Raw genomic sequence first — 19,562 nt, 5'->3', positions numbered from 1 at the left:
CTTTATCAATATTCCATTTTTGTGTCAAAGAATGACCTCTCTTAAGGGCAATAAACATAAAGGAAAGCTAATGGTAAACATATATCAAGGAAAATGAAAATCATATATTTTAAATGAATTTAGTCTTAAAGAAAAACATGTGACATTAAAGTTGCTTAGATTTTCTCAAATGAACCTCCACAAACTTCTATCTACCTCTTTTATTCTCCTTTAATGAAACTCTTTATCCTTCAGGAGCCAGAATTCATAGTAATCCTTTAAATTCCCATTCAAAACTTGTCTTTATTTCTGCTATTATGATAATATTTTCATCGAATTACATTGAAAACATACAAGCTTTAGAAAAAAGCATCATGGGATAAAACTGATACTTGTTTATAATATTCTGAAACATAATCAGTATGCAAAATGCTGCTTCTGCGAGTAATCCAGTCAACTTAAAAAAAAAGACCATTTTGAAATTGGAATCTTCCATTATTATGAAACACTGAATAAATTAACAACAAATGGAAATAAAGGAGTTTAAAAACAATCTTCAAAATAAGTCAATGAAAAACAGATACCTGAAATTATATGATCTCAACGTTTTCATTAGTAGATCTTTTCTTGGATAATCACCAGTTTTTCTATCAAAGTTAACTTTTTACCAGCGGTGAGCAAGTTTCCCCCATGATTAGAAGCATCTAAACCTAAGCAGCTCTCTTTGGCATAACTCTAAATTATACGCCATTTATTTAGCAGTTACTGTGTAATTAGTGTGTCTTAATTTGAGCATTAAAAATGTATTGAGTTCCACATGCAGCATTTATAATTACAAGATCAATTTGTGGGTAACTGATTTCACTGCTAAGATTTTATATCTGGAATATTTATATGCACTTCCAAAATTGCCACAGTAGAGAATTTTGTGTTGAAGAGTACTTCAATAAAAATAAATCATTTGTATTTTATGGTAGATTAATATTAAAGCATTCAAAGTACAAAACCCATGAAAGAGCTAATCATCCAATAGAAAGAAGCTGTTACATAAGAAATCATATACATATATATATATACACATACAATTATGTGTATATATACACACATGCACACTTATACATATATTGTCATAACAGGTTAAAATGCCTATTCAGGCAAAATAAAGCCTTTGTTGTGGCTTGATTTATATTCTTCCAGAACCAGATATTTTAATGTGGTATGACTTTTTAAAAAATTTGTTTTATGACCTCCATAAGCAATGCTCTGGAAATACTCCTATGTTGTATATCTGTATTGGCAGAAACATTTAATCTTAAATTCCATGTAAGTTCCTATGCCACTTAAACTTCAAAATGACACAAGCTTGATTTTCTCCCAGAATCAAGCACAAACATGATTGACTTGGTAGACTGTGTCATGTTATAGACAGGTTTATTCTTTGACTAAAGTTGATAAACTGATTTTCCAAGGGAAAAAAATATAAGTTTCAGAGTGCCATTACTTGAAGTTGCAGAAAATTAAAAAGCTATTTAAGAGCATACATCTGGAGCACGGCATATTCTGCTGTAGAAAAGCATAATTAGATACTTAGTTTGGTGTACAAAATTTTGCATGAAAGACCCTGTTAATTTTTCCCTTTAAGTCAAAACAAAAAATACCCCAAAGATTCATCTTAAAAATGAAGGTTCAGCAAAGTTGGCACACACTGAGTTTGGGATTTTTAATGAAGCATTGGGTTACCAATTTGGGTATCAAAGAAGAAAGGATACAAAAATACAAAACAAAAATTGGAAAGGAAAAAGAATATTTAACTGGAAAGCTTGAAAACAAAATAAGAACTATAAAATATCTATGGAAAAATGAAATATTTAAAATTTACCACCAGAGTTATATTATTAGAAATTAATATAACATAAAATTGGAAATCAATATAATTAATATATAACTTTAGAAATTAATATATTATACTACAATATAACTAATGTACTTTATAATAATATACTAGTATAATTAATATATACATTACTATAATTTTTTAAAGTAGGAAATTTGAGAACGATATTAAAATATATGCATTTCACATAGCCCTAGTGGTATATATTTAAAGCATGGGCCAGTTGCTTTTTCTGCAAAGTAGTCCTTCACTCAGTTTCACCCATCCTTTCTGAGAAATGCTGTTGATTGGCCTTCTATCCAAAGAAGCAGCCAATTAAAATGAAATACATTTTCTTTCTGGAACTGTTCCGGGTTGACACCTGTCACAATCTGGGCTGATCATATTCCCAGTTGTAAGAGTTTTTAAAAATGGAGTGGAAAGAAGGGGAAAAAATGAGATAGGAAGAGAGAAAAGGCAGAAAGGGAGGGAGGAAGGGAGAGAAGAAACAAGAGGGAAGAAGGAGGAAAGTGAGAGACAGAGACAGAAGATAGAGAGATGGAGCAAGAAAGAGAAGTCTGTCTTTAGTGCCAGTAGTACAACATAATGTGCCTCAGTGATTAATCTGCCAGCGGTACTAAGATGGAGGGGCCACTCTGCAGCAAGAGTGAAGAATGAAGCAGAAATGCACAGACAAACAAACAAACAAAAATAACAAATATCATCTTGATGGGATTTGAAAACCTGGTTCCCAGTAGATTCTAATACGAGTTAAATCCTTGCCTCAGATTCACTGAAAAACACTAAAATCTTGTCCGTTCAAGATGGTTGAGTGGGCTTCTGTCACTTACAATGCAAAGAATCCTCATTTTGTGAAATGAAATTAGATGAAGAGTGATAATTATAGAATAAAAGGTCTAAAAATAAAGTAATTTGGGATTAAAGATTATAGTGAATAAATTAGCAATGAATTAGAAAGTACCACGTAGTTATGGTTTAAGTATATTCATATAAATATTTCCTATTAAGAAATATTTCATCTATAGAAGAAAACCATAGGCTAAGGTCATAGGCTAGAGCAGACAATTACGTATTACAATCCAAAAATGTTTAGAATTTACCGTTTTTCATCCATCTCTAATTTACTGCAGAGAACTCTTGTAAGTAGAGTCACTGTTGCAAATTATGGCCTGTCAAGAATTGGATTAGTGAGATTCAGCAGTTTTCAATCCATTTTCTCATAATGACATCCCATTCAGTTCCAATTTCAATCTGTAAGTGCTATCTATATTTGTTTTATATTAATCGTCTGGCACAATTTCATGTTACAATAAAATTCTTTATTGATAACTTCTCCCAAAGAGCTTTTTGTATGAGAATGCTACTTTGATTAATAAGAGCTAAGGCCTCTGCTAAATGTCCCTATTAATAATATACTGGAGGTGCTCTAAAGATGAATGTCAGTAGCCCTTTGGTCAGCACTTCATCTGACAAATATCTGTACCTCAACACACACAGCAATACACAGATATCAGCTGAGCACCAAAACGGTAGTCAAATATCTGTCCTTAGACACTGGAAAATAATTTTAAGAAAGATACTTACTCAGTTTTTTAAAAATATACAACTTGTTGTATGAAGAGGAAAGCATTAAACCACTGGCTGGCAAAGATTAGAGTTTATCAGAGAAGTGATCAGAATAGCTCTTTTATTTTTGCTACATTTTTGAGCTTGGTTGAATAGGTAAGAAAAGGGATACCTAATAAATCTTTGTGCTTGCTTTAAGAGTTGAGGAAAAGCAGACTAAATGTGAAATAGCATTACTTTTATTGTTTGTATAATTTAGAAGGAATGAACAACAATCTACTCCCACATACCTCAGTTATTCCTCTTTTCTCTCAACACCCACATTTCTTATTTAGGTTGAAATTATAAAATATAGCAGAGGATTAAAGATCATTAAATGACTCTAAGAAATGCTGTGGGACTTCCATAGTAATTTTTAAACAATAAACACAAATTGATTATCACTATGGCTTGGTTTATTGGCTTCAATAAAAGAATCCATTTTTGTGAGAAATATGTTTTAAAGTGAACTTTATACTCTACCAATGTCATTAACACTACATCAAATCGAATGTACAAATATTTCTTCTCTTTTACTAGTTTCCCCCCAGTCTTTTTCTTTTCTGTAAGTGTGAGCATTATTGAACACTAGGCATACCTCTCTTCTTTTTTGTATGCTTTCCAAAAGAATTTATGTTACACCAAGCCTTCAATACCATCAGTACAAATGACACAGATCTATATCTGGAATATTCTTCTACTTTTACATTTTATTATAAAATTAGGGATATTCAACTTTGGGAATTATACAACTATAAAATCCAATAGAAAACATATGCTTTAGTTCTTTTATGTTATAAAAGAGTCAATTATAGTAAAAAAATATATAATGTGATAAATGAGAAGCAGAAACAAATGGAAATCTTTGCTTCTGTTATGTCACTTATTTTAAATTAGAACATGAAGTTACACCAAATAATAGAGTAATTCTTTTGAATATCAAATATTTGTAAGCAATAAGGTTAAAATTAAAAAAAAATTTTGATCAAATGTCTCCTTTTAATTCACTCTTAGTCTAAGATTTATATAGTTTTTTGATGATGCTTGGAAATTATTTATCAATATATAGTAACGTTCTTATTAGCACAATTGGAACCCATAGTTAGAAATTAACCTGAGATTAGAAATAAAAATCAGATTGTTCCAAAATCTATGGTAATATCTTCTAAAATCTGAAGAAAGGATGAAATGAATGGAGTAAGTAACATGATACTTCCCATGAAAGTCCAGGCTGAGAAAACTGCAGGGGTGTATTCAAGCTAAAATGTAATCCTTTTAAAGCATAAGTTATCTTCGTACAGCCAGATTATCACTAACACAAAAGTCTGACAAAAATAATTATTGAAGTAATAAAAAATAAACCTGACTTATTAATGTTCAACTTTATAAATATTACCAAATATAATCCAGTAATACTTTATAGACAAGGAAATATATCCCAGAAAGGCAAGAATAGATTATTTGTTCTAAATCTATTAATGCAATTCAATTTACTATTTTGGAAAATGAAGCACAGGGGGAATTCATAAAAGAAAACAAAACAACAAACATTATGGGGGCAAAAAGAGATTAAATTGACTTCCCTAGAACTCAATGAAATACAAACTTAAAATAACATTTCATCTTCAATTTATTACAGATGGAAATGAATTATAATTAGTGACACTGAGAGCTAAGATAAGTAGGTAATTTAACATTTTAGAGCAATTTGTCAATGTGTATATATATATGTATATATATATGTTTTTATAAGGAGTACATTTTTTATTTAAGAATTCTGCTAGAAATGTATTCTATGGAAGTAACTATTGATATGCTCAAATATTTAAACAATAATATTTTATTTGATTTAAAATAATACAAAAGAATATTGGTTAAATAAAATAGATAGCTTACTTTCTATAATTTAATGATTTTGTTTAAGAATATTACACTAATTATTACATTGTACTCAGTGAAAAATTAAATCACTTACAAAGCCATATGCTTCCATATCTCCAAGGCAAAGAGCTATATAATCCTGCATACACACACACACACACACACACACACACACACGTACAAATGTTGGGAAAAAATTGCACATATGTGCTTTGTTCTGGGAAAAAGTTCTATAATTTTAATCAGCTTTTTAAAGGCAATTATAACCTCCAAAAATTCTAAAGAACATTATATAATAACCAGGATGGTCTTGCAATTTAGAGAATATGAGCAATTTTAAATTTATTTTAGGGATATCCAATTTTATATTTTTTAAAATTAAGGATATATTATAATCTTAAAGGAGTGCTTACAATATATACTTATTGGTACCAAATGAATATCCATACTTATCTGTACCAAATAATTCTAAATGTAAACTTCAGACTAATGCTAGAGCCTGTTGTAAATGTTCCTTCGGTGTACATACAGACTTCTCTGTATTCACAAGCAATTCTTTTGAAATGCATTAAAAACTTACTGAAACACATTTACCGATCCTCTTCCTATGGATTTTCTTGGAAATACTTCTGATTGTGTTTTGGTAATGATTATCATTAGTTAGTGGTACATGGTAGATGGTACAAAGGGTATTAGCCCAGTTCCCCTGGGAAGCCAACACCAGCACATGATTAAATATATAAGCATTTCAATAACAGAAATGACTGTATGAGAGAAAATAAGAAGGGAGCTGGACAGGCTGAGAGGGTCATGAATGTCTGACCGTAAGTGCCATGGAAGAAGAGAATGTTGGGTGGGAACATCTTAGACTGTTGTACAGTTTAAGACAGTTTTGGCAAGCCCTCTGGGAAGTCTTCAAGCTAAAGTTGATTGCCAGAGAAATTTGCTTATATCAGAAACAGGTCTGCCTTAGTATCTTTATCGTACTGAGTCTTGATTGGGAGTGCTCACAGAATATGTGTGCTTGCAAAAATGTGGTAATGAATCTCAAAGTGCAGCAGCTGGGCCATTCCTTTATTATATTATCAAGGCTGCCATAATTAGTATATCTAAAATCTTACTTTAAAGTAATTAATATAACTTAATATATATATTTATTTCCATTAATTTCTTTATATTTTGTGTAATTATTTCTTGTATTTATGCCTGTGGTATACATCAATATATATGCATACATATATGTATACATGATATGCATGCATAAATACATAGAAGCAAATGATTATAAACATAGAAATATATATTGATATTTAAATATATTGCTATATATATATATATATACACACACACATTCTTCTCAGATGCAACATCTACTTAAGTACTGCCTGAAATCTTAAAAGAGCAGTGTATCATTGTCTATGACTAATTACAGGTTTTAGAATATAAAAACATTTTATGTACTGTGTAAAGTTCAAAATAGATAAAATGGTTATTGTTTCACATGCTTTAGAAATTCAAAGTTTCTCCTGAGAAAATAATGATTATAAATACCATTTGCATAAGAAACAGAGAAATGGGGAAGTAGCCAAGATGATGGAATAGTAAGACTCTGAATTTACCTCCTCCCATGGACATACCAAAATTACAACTACTTACAGGGAAATAATGTACAATCTACTTCAGGGAAAACCTGAGGACTAGCAGAAAAGATTCCCACAACTAAGCACAACATAAAGAAATAACCACAAGAAAAGTAGGAGGAGCAGAGATGTGACCTAGTCAGGACTCACACCCTGGGTCAGTGATCCGCAAAATGGAGGACTATCACAGTCATAGAGCTCCCTGGAATCATAATGTCCTAGAAGAAAACATAGGCAGTAAATTTTTTTACATTGGTCTTAGCAATATTCTGGGGGCCTGTTTCCTCAGGCAAGAGCAACAAAAGCAAAAATAAACAAAAGGGACCACATCAAACCAAAAAGCTTTTGTACAGAAAAGGAAATGATCAACAAAATGAAAAGGGAGTCTACTGAATGAGATAAGTTACTAGCAAGAGCATATTTGATAAGTGATTAATATATAAAATATACAAAGAACTCCTACAACTCAACATAAAAAATCTCATTTAAAAAATGGGCAATGGGCCTGAATAGACATTTTTCACATTAAGTTACACCGATGGCCAACAGAAACATGAAAAAATACTCAACACCAGTAATCATCGAGGAAATGTAAATCAAAGCACATGAGATACCATCTCACATCTGTTAAAATGTTTATCATCATAAAGACAACAAATATCAAGGGTTTGCTAAGATGTGGAAAAAAGGTAAATTGGTGCAGCCCTTATGGAAAATGGTGTGGATGTCCTTCAAAAAATTAAAAAATAAAACTGCCATATGATTTAGCAATTTCACATGTATTTGTTTATACAAAGAAAACAGAAACATTTATTTGAAAAGGTATGTGCACACCAGTGTTCACTGCAGTATTATTTACTATAGCCTAGATGTAGAAGCATGTTAAGTGTCTAAAGATAGGTGAATGGATATAGAAGATACACACACACACACACACGTGCGCGCACACACACACACACACACACACACACACACACACACACACACACTGGAATATTACTCTGCCACAAAAAATGAAATTTGGCCATTTGCAACATGGATGGCTTTAGAGGGTATCATGCTAAATGAAATATTTCAGATAGAGAAAGAAAATTGCTGTATAATCACAATTCTATGTGGATTCTAAGAAACTAACATAAACAAAAAGATTCCTTGATATAGACAACAAAATGTGGTTGACAGAGCAGAGGAGGGTATGGGAACAAAATAGATGAAGAGGATTAAGAGGTATAAACCACCAGTTATTAAAAAAACCCAGTTATAAAATAAAGTAATATACAGCATAAGGAATATGGTCAGTAATGCTGTAATAACTGTGTATGGAGACAAATGGTTCTTAGCCTTATCACAGTGACTATTTCATAATGTAGGCAAATGTCAAATCACTATGTAGTATACCTGAAACTAACATAATATTGTACATTGATTGTGTTTCAATTTTTAAAAAAGGAATAGAAAAATGTATCCATGTTAGCATGTAGAATAGTAGTCGATTTCTAAGAGAATCTTTAATTAACTTAAAAAAATTACTACCATTCAAGTCCATGTGTTACAAGTTTCTATTTATTGTTTCTTTAGTTTTGGCATTTCTTTTGTAGGAAACGTATCCATTTCAATTAACCAAATTTAATAACATAAAAATTTTATAGTGTTGTATTTTAAATCTCCATTGTCACAGTAATTTTATGTTCTTTTGTTCTATACTTTATCTTCAGCAGTCTTGTCAAAACAACACAAAAACTTGAACAATCTTCAGCTGCATTACTTATTTTTAATCTTTGTGATTGTTTTTGTTTTCTATTTTATTGATTTCTATCCTTATATCTTCTTTTGTTTCTTTGATTTCATGCTGTTCTTTTTGCAATTTCTTTAGGTGTTTTAATTTTCTCTTTCTTGTGTTCTGATACATTGAAAGTGAAGTCTTCTATATATTAACATTTGCAGTTTTTATGTGATCACTGTATGCATGCATGTTCAGAGGCTGGAGTGATGACATAAAAATGTGTCTAGCTGAATATCAGGGTACATGCTTTAGTCTTTTAAATGGATAGAAAATAGACTATGGACCATTGAAGGCTCTTAGCTGTCTCTTACTGACCCCTCTCAACTTGTTAAGTAGCAAATCAGAAAACGTATATGATTTTATGGTAATTGGTACTGGATAATTTTCATCATCATTGATGCAATTGGGACGTCATTCTGTTCAGAGTGAATGCCGGGGATAATTAAAATCAGTAAGAAGAGTATTTTTAGCATGCTCAGCATATACAAACTGATTAATGTGTTCGAACTATATTTAATATTTTCAAAGTGTTCCAATATGTTTTGTTATAGGAATCATGAAAATGAAAAAAGAACATTCTAGAGTAAAAAAATTCCAGTTAATAAATTTAAAGTGTTCATATTTGGGTCTGGATCTATATTATATTGTTGTAGAGCCAAATCTATTTCTTTTTGTTACCTGACATTCTTATTTAAGTGGTAAATGCAAATGTCTTTAAAATTAAGAATTTATTGACTCAGTTTGTGGGAATGCTACTGGCTCAAAAAAACTCAGAATTTATTTATGGTAGTTTTTTCCTTGAAACTTGTTTCTTGACCTTAGCAATTCCCTTCTCATCCTGTGCTTCAAGGAGTCAATGCAACTATAGTATGTGGTTGCCTGGATACATGTGCAGACACTGCCTGATGAAAGTGCAGTGTAGCAGCTTGATTTGTCATCAAAATGGAGAAATCTTGAGGGAAAAGTGCTGTGGTGAGTGCAACTAGAATTTGAAAATGCTGATTACCCTGTAAGTTAACAAAACAAAATTTTTAGAAAGTTGGTACCATGCATGTGTGTGTGTTATCTGTATACTGAAATGTGGTTGTATAAGTACATATTTCTAAGGTGAAAACTACATGGGAAGAAATAACAATTTATAACAGTTTATAATTGATATTTGCTTAAAAAGTTTGTGTTTCCTATATAGAATCAGCAGATAATAAAATTACATTATTTCCAGGATTAGTTTGTCATACCTGCTTTAGTCTTATCATTTTAATAGTGTAGTAACAATTGACTTTTTAAAATTTATTTTTATTGAGGTAACATTGGTTTATAAAATTATGTTTCATCTGTACAATATTATATTTCTACTTCTGTATATTCTACAGTGTGCTCACCACCAAAAATTTAGTTTCCATCCTTATATTTCATAGTTAATATATATTACCATTACAAAATTTCCAGAAGAATCTTACATAAGCTGTGATCACTGAGCTTAGAATTTGTTTTATCCACAACATCTCCAAAACAGACATCATTTTGAAAAAGTACTTACTGAAGAGAATTTTTAAATGAACTTCACCCTTATGAGCCTATGACTATGTAATGTGAAGTATCCACTAGTTAGAGTTCTCTGGAAGATGGAGTTCTCTGCAGTCCTAGAAGATATTCAAAGCATTGCATAATATTTATCTATACAAGGAAGATTTTTTAAGAAATTTTGAATTATTTTTATAGCATTGATACTATACATAAGTCCTTAGATAATAAACTAAAGTACCATTGTTTATTTCTAATTATAACTTGATTAATTTTGTTGCATAGAATTCTTCTTAATTTTGTAGTTTTATAGTTTTTTTTAACCTATTAACTTTTAATGGAATGAATGTGGTTAAAGATGATTGATAAAGAGGGCTAAAAAATGAGAGGGAAAAGAGATTAAAATTTTTAGTGAACTGGGAAATGAAAATTTTAAAGGAGATGTGAGGTGACTTATGGGTCATTTACTGTTTAAAAATTGCAGACCTTTGTAAATTAAATTCCCTCAGTGCTCCACCCTTGCCATATTATTAGAAAACGAAAATATACAAATCTAATCTTTTATAAGATAGAAAAACTCTTAAAGAATTTCAAGTTGTAAGGAATTTCTGTGTCAAAATCTTACATAACATATAGACATTTAATTGAGGATATTAATTTCTGTACTCTAGATGCTGACACATAACCATTTAACATTCATGTCATTGACAGATATTTATTTCACCACTGCAAGATATAACATATAAAAATTTAATTATGGATATTCATTTCCTTCTTTTAGCCTTGATATATACCCCTTTAACTCTCACATCATAGATATATATATTTTCACCAAGGCAAGCTGTGAAATGTTAAAATTAAACTGCAAACATTCATTGCCTTGTTCTAATTTCATGCACATAAAAAAGTCACCAAATTTTAGACAAACAGCTATTTTACTGCCAAATACTTATAATAAAATGATATTTTCAACCATTAGTAAGTGAATATTTCATCTTTTAAGGATAACTGTAACTATAAACTTAGATGTGACCAATTATCTAACAATAAACAATATGAAACTGAAATAATTTAATACAACTTCAAAAATAAAACTTAGATTTTTTGTCAAAATGAAGCATATGTGTTATAAAATGTCAAACAGGAAAAAAGCACACAAAGTTAAATTCATACCAAATTCCTAATATTTGAAGATGGTCTTACAAGTTTTATTTACATTATAGACATTTCTCTACTGTACTAACAGAGATATAAACATAGAGATAGATAGGTAGGTAGGTAGATACAGAAAGAATACTGCTTTAGAAAAACGTGATTAAAATGCCATTGCATTTAAACAAAGAAAATGAAGCTAAAGACAAAGTGTAAAAATTAATGAATTTCAGCTAAAGCTTGATTTACCACAGAGATGCAGTTACTAAAAAATCTGTTTACATTTAGAAAACATACCCAGAACTGTGTAGCTGCACACTGGAGCGGCAGAGAGAGCACTTAAACACTGGTATCTATGTCTCACCCTCATAAATTCTTACTTAGTTTGTCTAGGAGAATGTGGCTGGATTATCAAGAGTTTAAAATATGGTTACAGTGTGAAGTCAGAGTTGAGAATGCCTGTTCTAAAGCATAGAAAGTTATACTGAAAATTGTGTTATGTAAAATTATAAACAGCTGTAACTCTTGTAATATTAAATATGTTTTAACAATATGAAAGTATACACTGATAAAAAAAGAAAAGAAATTGGCAGATTTATACTTCTGTTATTACTCTCTCACCTCCTTACTTTTTTTCACTTTAACAACTAGGAATGAAGTATAATGAAACAATCGTCATTGTTGTTTAATCTCGGTTAACTATTTGAATTGGTTCAATGACCACAGATACACTTTCAGTATTGCTTCCTGTTCTCTCTTTGTTTTCTGTTCTTTATTGAAGTATAGCTGACTTACAATATTATATTAGTTTCAGGTGTACAACATAGTGACTCAATATTTTAATACATTATACTTCACTTAAAGTTATTATAAAATATGGGCTATATTCCCTATACTGTACATTGCAATCTTGTATTTTACTTATTTTCTGCATAGTAGTTATACCTCTTAATCTCCTACCCCTGTCTTGTCCATCCCCCATCTCTCTCCCCACTGGTAACCACTAGTTTGTTTTCTGTTAACTGTAAGTCTGTTTCTGTTTTATAATTTATTTTCTTTTAGATTCCACATTTAAGTGAAAATGTACATATTCATGTTTGTCAGACTTACTTCACTAAGCATAATATACTCTAGGTTAATCCATATTGTTGCAAATGGCAAAATTTCATTTTTGATGGCAGAGTAATATATATATATATATTAATGTATGGTAGAGTAATATATATATGGCACATCTTTATCCCTTCATCTGCTGGTAGACACTTAGATTGCTTTCATATCTTGACTATTGTAAATCATGCTGTGATAAACACTGGGAAGCATGTATCTTTTTGAATTAGTGCTTTTATTTTCTTCAGATATATACCCAGGAATGGAATTGCTGGATAATATGGTAGTTCTTTTTTTAATTTTTTGAGAAACCTCTATACTGTTTTCCATGAAGTCTTCACCATCTTACATTCCCACCAACGGTGTTGGAGGGTTCTGTTTTCCCCACATCCTAACCAACACTTGTTATTTCTTGTCTTTTTTATGATAGCCATTCTGACAAGTGTGAGTTGATATCTCATTATGGTTTTGATTTGAATTTCCCTGGAGAATAGAGATGTTGAGCATCTTTTCACATGCCTTTTGTATATCTGTATGTCTTCTTTGGAAAAATGTCTATTCAGGACTTCTGCCCATTTTTCAATCAGGTTGTTTGTTCCCTTCATATTGAGTTGTATGAGCTATGTATATAATTTGGATATTAACCCAATATCAGACATATCTTTTGCAAATATTTTCTCCAAATCAGTAAGTTTCTTTTCTTACTTTTCTTTTTTTTTTTTTTTTTGATGCTTTCATTTGCTGTGTAAAAGCTTTCAATATAATTAGATCCCATTTGTTTATTTTGCTTTTGTTTCCCTTGCCTGAGGAGACAGATCCAAAAAATATTGCTAAGCCTTCTGTAAAAGAATGTACTACTTTTATATTTTCTTCTAGGATTTTTAGGTTTTCGATCTTAAATTTAGATCTTTAATCCATTTTGAATTTATTTTTGTATATGGTGTGAGAAAATGTTCTAATTTTGTTCTTTACATGTAGCTGTCCAGTTTTGCCCATGCCACTTATTGAAGAGAGTATTGTTTCCCCATTGTACATTTTGGCCTCTTTTCTTCATAGCTTATTTGACCATATATGTTAGGATTTTCTCTGGCCTTTATATTCTGTTTCATTGATCTGTGTATCTCTTTTTGTGCCAGGACTATGTTTTGATGACCATATGTTTGTAGTATAATCTGAAGTTAGGGAGCATGACACGTCCTGATTTGTTCTTTTTTCTCAATATTCCACTAGCTATTTCGGGGCTTTTCTTTTTTATCAAGATTGTATTAGCTATTTGTGGTTCTGTATAAATTTGGGGATTATTTGTTCTAGTTTTGTGAATAATATCACAGGTATTTTGATAGGAATTTCATTATACTTGTAGATTGGTTTGGGTAGTATGGACATTTTAACAATATTATTTTTTTAATCAATTAACATGGGATATCTTTCCATTTATTTGTATCATCTTCAATTTCCTTCATCAATGTCTTACAGTTTTCAGAATATAGATCTTTGCCCTCCTTGGGCAAGTTTATTCCTAGATATTTCAATCTTTTTGATGTGATTTTAAACACAATTATTTTCTTGCTTTCTCTCTTTGTGGTAATTCATTATTAGTGTATAGAAAAGCAACAGATTTTTGTTTATTAATCTTGTATCCTGCATACTTATTGATTAATTTATTCTAATAGCTTTGTCATAAATGGTCTTCATTATGTTGAGATAGATATATTCCATCTATACCCACTTAGCTGAGAGTTTTTGTCATAACTAGATGTTGAATTTTGGCAAATGTTTTTCAGCATCTATTGAGATGATCATATCATTTTTATTCTGTATTTTATTCATGGGTTGTATCACATTGATTTATTTGCAGATATTGAACTATCCTTGCATTTCTGGAATAAATCTCACTTGCTCATGGTGCATGATACTTTTTATATTTTATTGAATTCAGTTTGCTAATGTTTTCAGGATTTTTGCATCTATATTCACTAGAGATATTGCCCTATAATTTTTATTTGTATTGTCTGTCTGGTTTTGGTATCAGTATATTGGTGGCCTTATAGAATAAATTTGGGAGTGTTTTCTACTCTTCAATTTCTTGGAATATTTTGAGCAATATAGGTATTAACTCTTTTTTTTATATGTTTTGTAGAATTCACCTGTGAGGTCATCTGGTCCTGAACTTTTATCTGCTAGGGGGAGGACAAGAACCCATGCAGCACAACACAGTGGTTATATTCAGGAACAGAGTAAACAATCATGGATTGTGGGAGGCTGGCTTTGTAGTAATGAAAGAATAGGTGACACCTGGTTCCTGCAGGAAATTTTGATTGGATTGTTTGAATAATTTCACTGGCTGGTGGGGAAGTGAAGCTCATTAAGTTAAGGACCCAGTGAAGTATAGCTGATCTGGCTGATAATAGAGCTAGCTGAATGGGGAGTCTTTCCCCCTGGATACAGGGCATATTCTTTGAAAGTGGGTAAATTGTGGCTAGGCCTTTGGGACTCTGTGATACTCAAAGATGTCAAGGTGGCACTTAATACTGAATCTTAATTTTAGGCCTTACACCTCAAGGGCTCACTAGTGGCGAGCAGTAAGTTTAATATCAGGCCAGTTGAAATGTTTTTATATTTTTAATCCCATTAGCTATATTTATGTCTTACATTGTCTTCTTTAAATACATGTGACTTAATGTTCTTTAAGATAAATATTTTATCTAAAATATCTATGAAATCATTTATAACTTTTTCCTTATAGTTGTTCTGTGTTTCTTTGGATAACTCTTCCTAAATTCTTCTTTGATTTTTCTCACCTTGTTCATTTGCCCCACACCCAGGATACAAGATGCCTCTGTTTTTGATTGATATCCTTAAATGAGCTCTATATACTTCATCATATGGTGTTCTTTGGAAGGAATAGGCTGAGATGCTCACAAACTCTGCTTTGGCATGTCTCAAATGCATATTTGCCATGTTTGTTATTGATTTAGGGATATGCCTTCTCATCAGTTTTTAAGATTTTGCAAGTCTATTTTACTCACAGCAATGAGAAATATCCTATGGATTTCAGTCCTTCATGTAGTAATGGCTCATTCACTCTTCACCACACTTTTCACATAGGACAAAAGCCTAGACAGAGATGATAGAGATACTAAGGATAATATAGTGAGTATAGTTTCTTCTTTATTTCTAACTCCTGTATTACTGTGCAGTTTGAATTAAACTTCAATGCAACGGTGAAACCTGATCTACAGCCCTACTCCTACCCTATAATGAAAGAATCATTGTGAGATATTTATGTTGGTGAAAGAATTTTTTTAAATTAGAATCTTTTTAGAGGCATACTGGCATATGTTGACTCTTAGGTTACTGATTCACCTTGGAATAGACACAGTATGTGGCAATGACAATACTTTTGCTTCATCACAGATTGTGTTTTGCCCTCTCTATCTCTGCTCTTATTTTCTAAAATTTGTTGCATTAGAGTTCATGGAGGAAGAATGGGAAAGGTATTTCTATATTCCTCTCTTTAACTGGAGCTGCATTTCAGTTTATACACACAAAATTTGTTTTAAGTTACTTACAGAAAAAAACTAAGTGGAAAATAAAGGCAGAGAAGTTGTTATTTTTAAAATGGTTATTCATTTCTAGGTACTGTCAGAAAGGCCCTGTGCAATGTCAGCAAAATTGGCAGAATAAGGATTTCCAAAATCTCTTCTTTTTAAAAGCAATAAGACAACTGGCAAATATTATTCCACAACTCTAGGAATTCACCAAAGACTTGTAGTAACCTATGGAGCATTTACTAAGAAAAATGGGTGACTTTCCATAAGAAGAGTGAGTTTTGTGATGCTTTACCTTTCAATACTCCCAAACTTGCTCCCCAGCTCCATGATAACTTGAAAAACTAACAGGCTGCATTCACAGCAAAAACCAGTATGAAGAAGGAACAGACAAGAATTGGAGGTCCTTTAAAGCCTCATTCTGAAGTAATTCATAGTACTTGATTTTTCAAGTGATTCCCTGGAAGGCCCCTGGCAAGGAGCTCTAAATCTGACATAACTCGAAGCTTTCTTGGGATGTGAAGTCTTTTTTCTGAGAGAAAGAAATATTGAAAAGAATTGAAGGAAATTGTATAACATTGTGGCTTTCTGAGGTTGTAGATGAAGTTGGAGAAACTACTTAAAATGTGAACGGAAAGCTGGGAAATGAGTTATCCAGAATGCCATTGAAAAGTTCTGACATATTCTTTGGAATCTAGAAAGCCATGTACATGGTTAGGGCTGCAGGTAGGAATGCCAGGGCTGTACACAAGCTTAAGGAAGATCTGACAACACCGTAAGCTTTCACATCGGATTTATTTTGAGGCCATACACAAATAGTAAGTGAAGGCTAAGGCATAGTTGTCAACTGCCTGGCTGAGTGTTGAAGGCATGCTCCCGGTAAACATGCAGTGCCCCTAGGTAAGCACTGAAAGACTTATTGGTTCTTGGCATTTGAGGAAATCACTGTCAATTATTAGAACCACTAGGTGACACAAATGGAGACTCCAGATCATACTCATTACAGAGTACAGATTTTACAAAATTAGTTCAGAAAAGCTATGGTAATTAAACTATGTGGTACTGGCCTAAGGAGAGACATATAAATCAATGGAATAAAGTTGAGAGTCTAGAAATAAGCCCATACATTTCTGGTCAAGTGATTTTTGATAAGAGTGCCATGAAAATCTGTTGGGAGAAAGTATAGACTTTTAAAAAGTATTTTATTACTTTTTACATTATTATCTTTTTAAGTTTTAAAATTTGTATAAATTTTAAAGATTACTTTCTACTTACAGCTATTACAAAATATTGGCTATTTTCTTCCTGTTGTTTTATACATCTTCGAGCCTATCTTACACCCAATAGTTTGTACCTCTCACTCTGCCACCTCTATATTGCACCCCTGCCACACTGGTAACCACTAATTTGTTTTCTGTATCTGTGTGAGTCTGCTTCTTTTATGTTATATTCACTAGTTTGTTGTGTTTTTAGATTCCACATATAAGAGATAACATATAGTATATTTATCTTTATCTATCTTACTTCACTTAACATAATGCCCTCCAAGTCGGTCCATGGTGCTGCAAATGGCAAAATTTTGTTCTTTTCTATGGCTGAGTAGTGTTCCATTATATGTATATGTATATACATTTATACCACAGCTTCTTTATTAATTCATCTGTTGATAGACACTTAAGTTGTTTTCATATTTTGGCAATTGTAAATAATTCTGCCATGAACATTGGGGTGCATGTATCTTTTTGAACTAGTGTTTTGGGCTTTGTTTTTGGATTTATACCCAAGAGTGGAATTGCTGGATCATATGGTAGTTCTATTTTTAGTTTTTTGAGAAACTGCCATACTGTATTCTACAGTGACCACACCAATTTACAATCTCACCAACAGTGTACAAGCATTCCATTTTCTTCACATCCTCACGAACATTTGTTATCTGAAGACTTTTTGATGATAGCCATTCTGACAGATGTGAGGTGATATCTCATTATGGTTTTGATTTGCATTTCCCTGATGATTAGCAATGTTGAGCGTCTTTTCATGTGCCTATTGCTTATCTGTATTTCCTCTTTGGAAAAATGTCTGTTCATTTCTTCTGCCTATTTTTTAAACGGTTTGTTTCTTTGATGTTGAGTTTTATGAGCTGTTCATATGTGTTGGATACTAATTCCTTATCAACCATATCATTTGCAAACATTTTTTCCCATGTAGTAGGCTGTCTTTTCATTTTGTTGATGGCTTCCTTTGCTGTATAAAAGCATTTAAGTTTAATTAGCTCCCATTTCTTTATTTTTGCTTTTATTTCTTTTTCTGTAAGAGATGGATCTAAAAAAAATATTGCTGTGATTTATGTCAAAGAGTGTTTAGCTTATGTTCTCTTACAGGAATTTTATGGTTTTGTGTCTTACTTGAAGGTCTTTAATCCATTTTGAGGTTTTTAAAAAATATATATATGGTGTTAGAAAATGTTCTTATTTCATTCTTTTACATGTAGCAGTCCAGAGGTTTTTAGGAACCAATTATTGAAGAGACTGTGTTTTCTATAGTCTTGCTTCCTTTGTTGTAGATTAATTGACCATAGGAGCATGGTGCTCTAACAACTGGATATTCACATGTAAAATAAATAATTTGTACACCCACCTGTCACTCTCTGAAAATTTAACTCAAAATGGCTTAAAGATCTAAATATAAGTGCTAAACTATAAAAGCTTTATGAGAAAACTAAAATGTGAATCTTCGTTGATGTAAATATTTATGACCTCAGGTTACAGAATGATTTTTTAGACATGACACTTAAAACACTAGTGACCAAAGAAGAGATAGATAAATTGGGCTTCATCAAAATTAAAAACTTTTGTGCTATTAAGAATACTACCAAGAATATTTCACAAAAGGGAAGAAATATTCACAAATCATACATCTGATAAGGGTCTAGTATTTTGGATATATACAGAACTCTTCTAACTCAGTGTTATGATAATAAATAACCCAATTTTTAAAAATGTACAAAAGACTTAGATAGAAATTTCTCCAAATAAGTTATACAAATGGCCAATACATACTTGAAAAGAAGTGTAACATTGTTAACAAATTGCAAATCAATAAATAACACACCACTCATATGTAGTAGGATGGCTGTAATCAAAAAAGATGAATAACAAGTGTTGGAGAACATGTGGAGAAATTTGAATCCTCATATAGTACTGGAGAAAATAAAAATGGTACAGTCACCTGAAAAAGTCCCAAGAGCAGGTAAACATATAGGTACCATATGAAACAGCAATTCCACTACTAGGTATATAAAGAAATTGAAAACTTGTGCTCATGATAAAAAACAAATAGACAAAAAAACCTTGCATATGAATATTAATAGCTGCATTTTTCATAATAACTAAAGTAGAACAACTCAAATGTCTATTATCGACTGATTAATGAATAAACAAAAA

Source organism: Camelus ferus, chromosome 3 (assembly GCF_009834535.1).
Source record: "Camelus ferus isolate YT-003-E chromosome 3, BCGSAC_Cfer_1.0, whole genome shotgun sequence".
NCBI lineage: Eukaryota > Metazoa > Chordata > Mammalia > Artiodactyla > Camelidae > Camelus > Camelus ferus.
The sequence above is the reverse complement of the archived record's forward strand: the minus strand, read 5'-3'. Positions refer to the sequence as shown.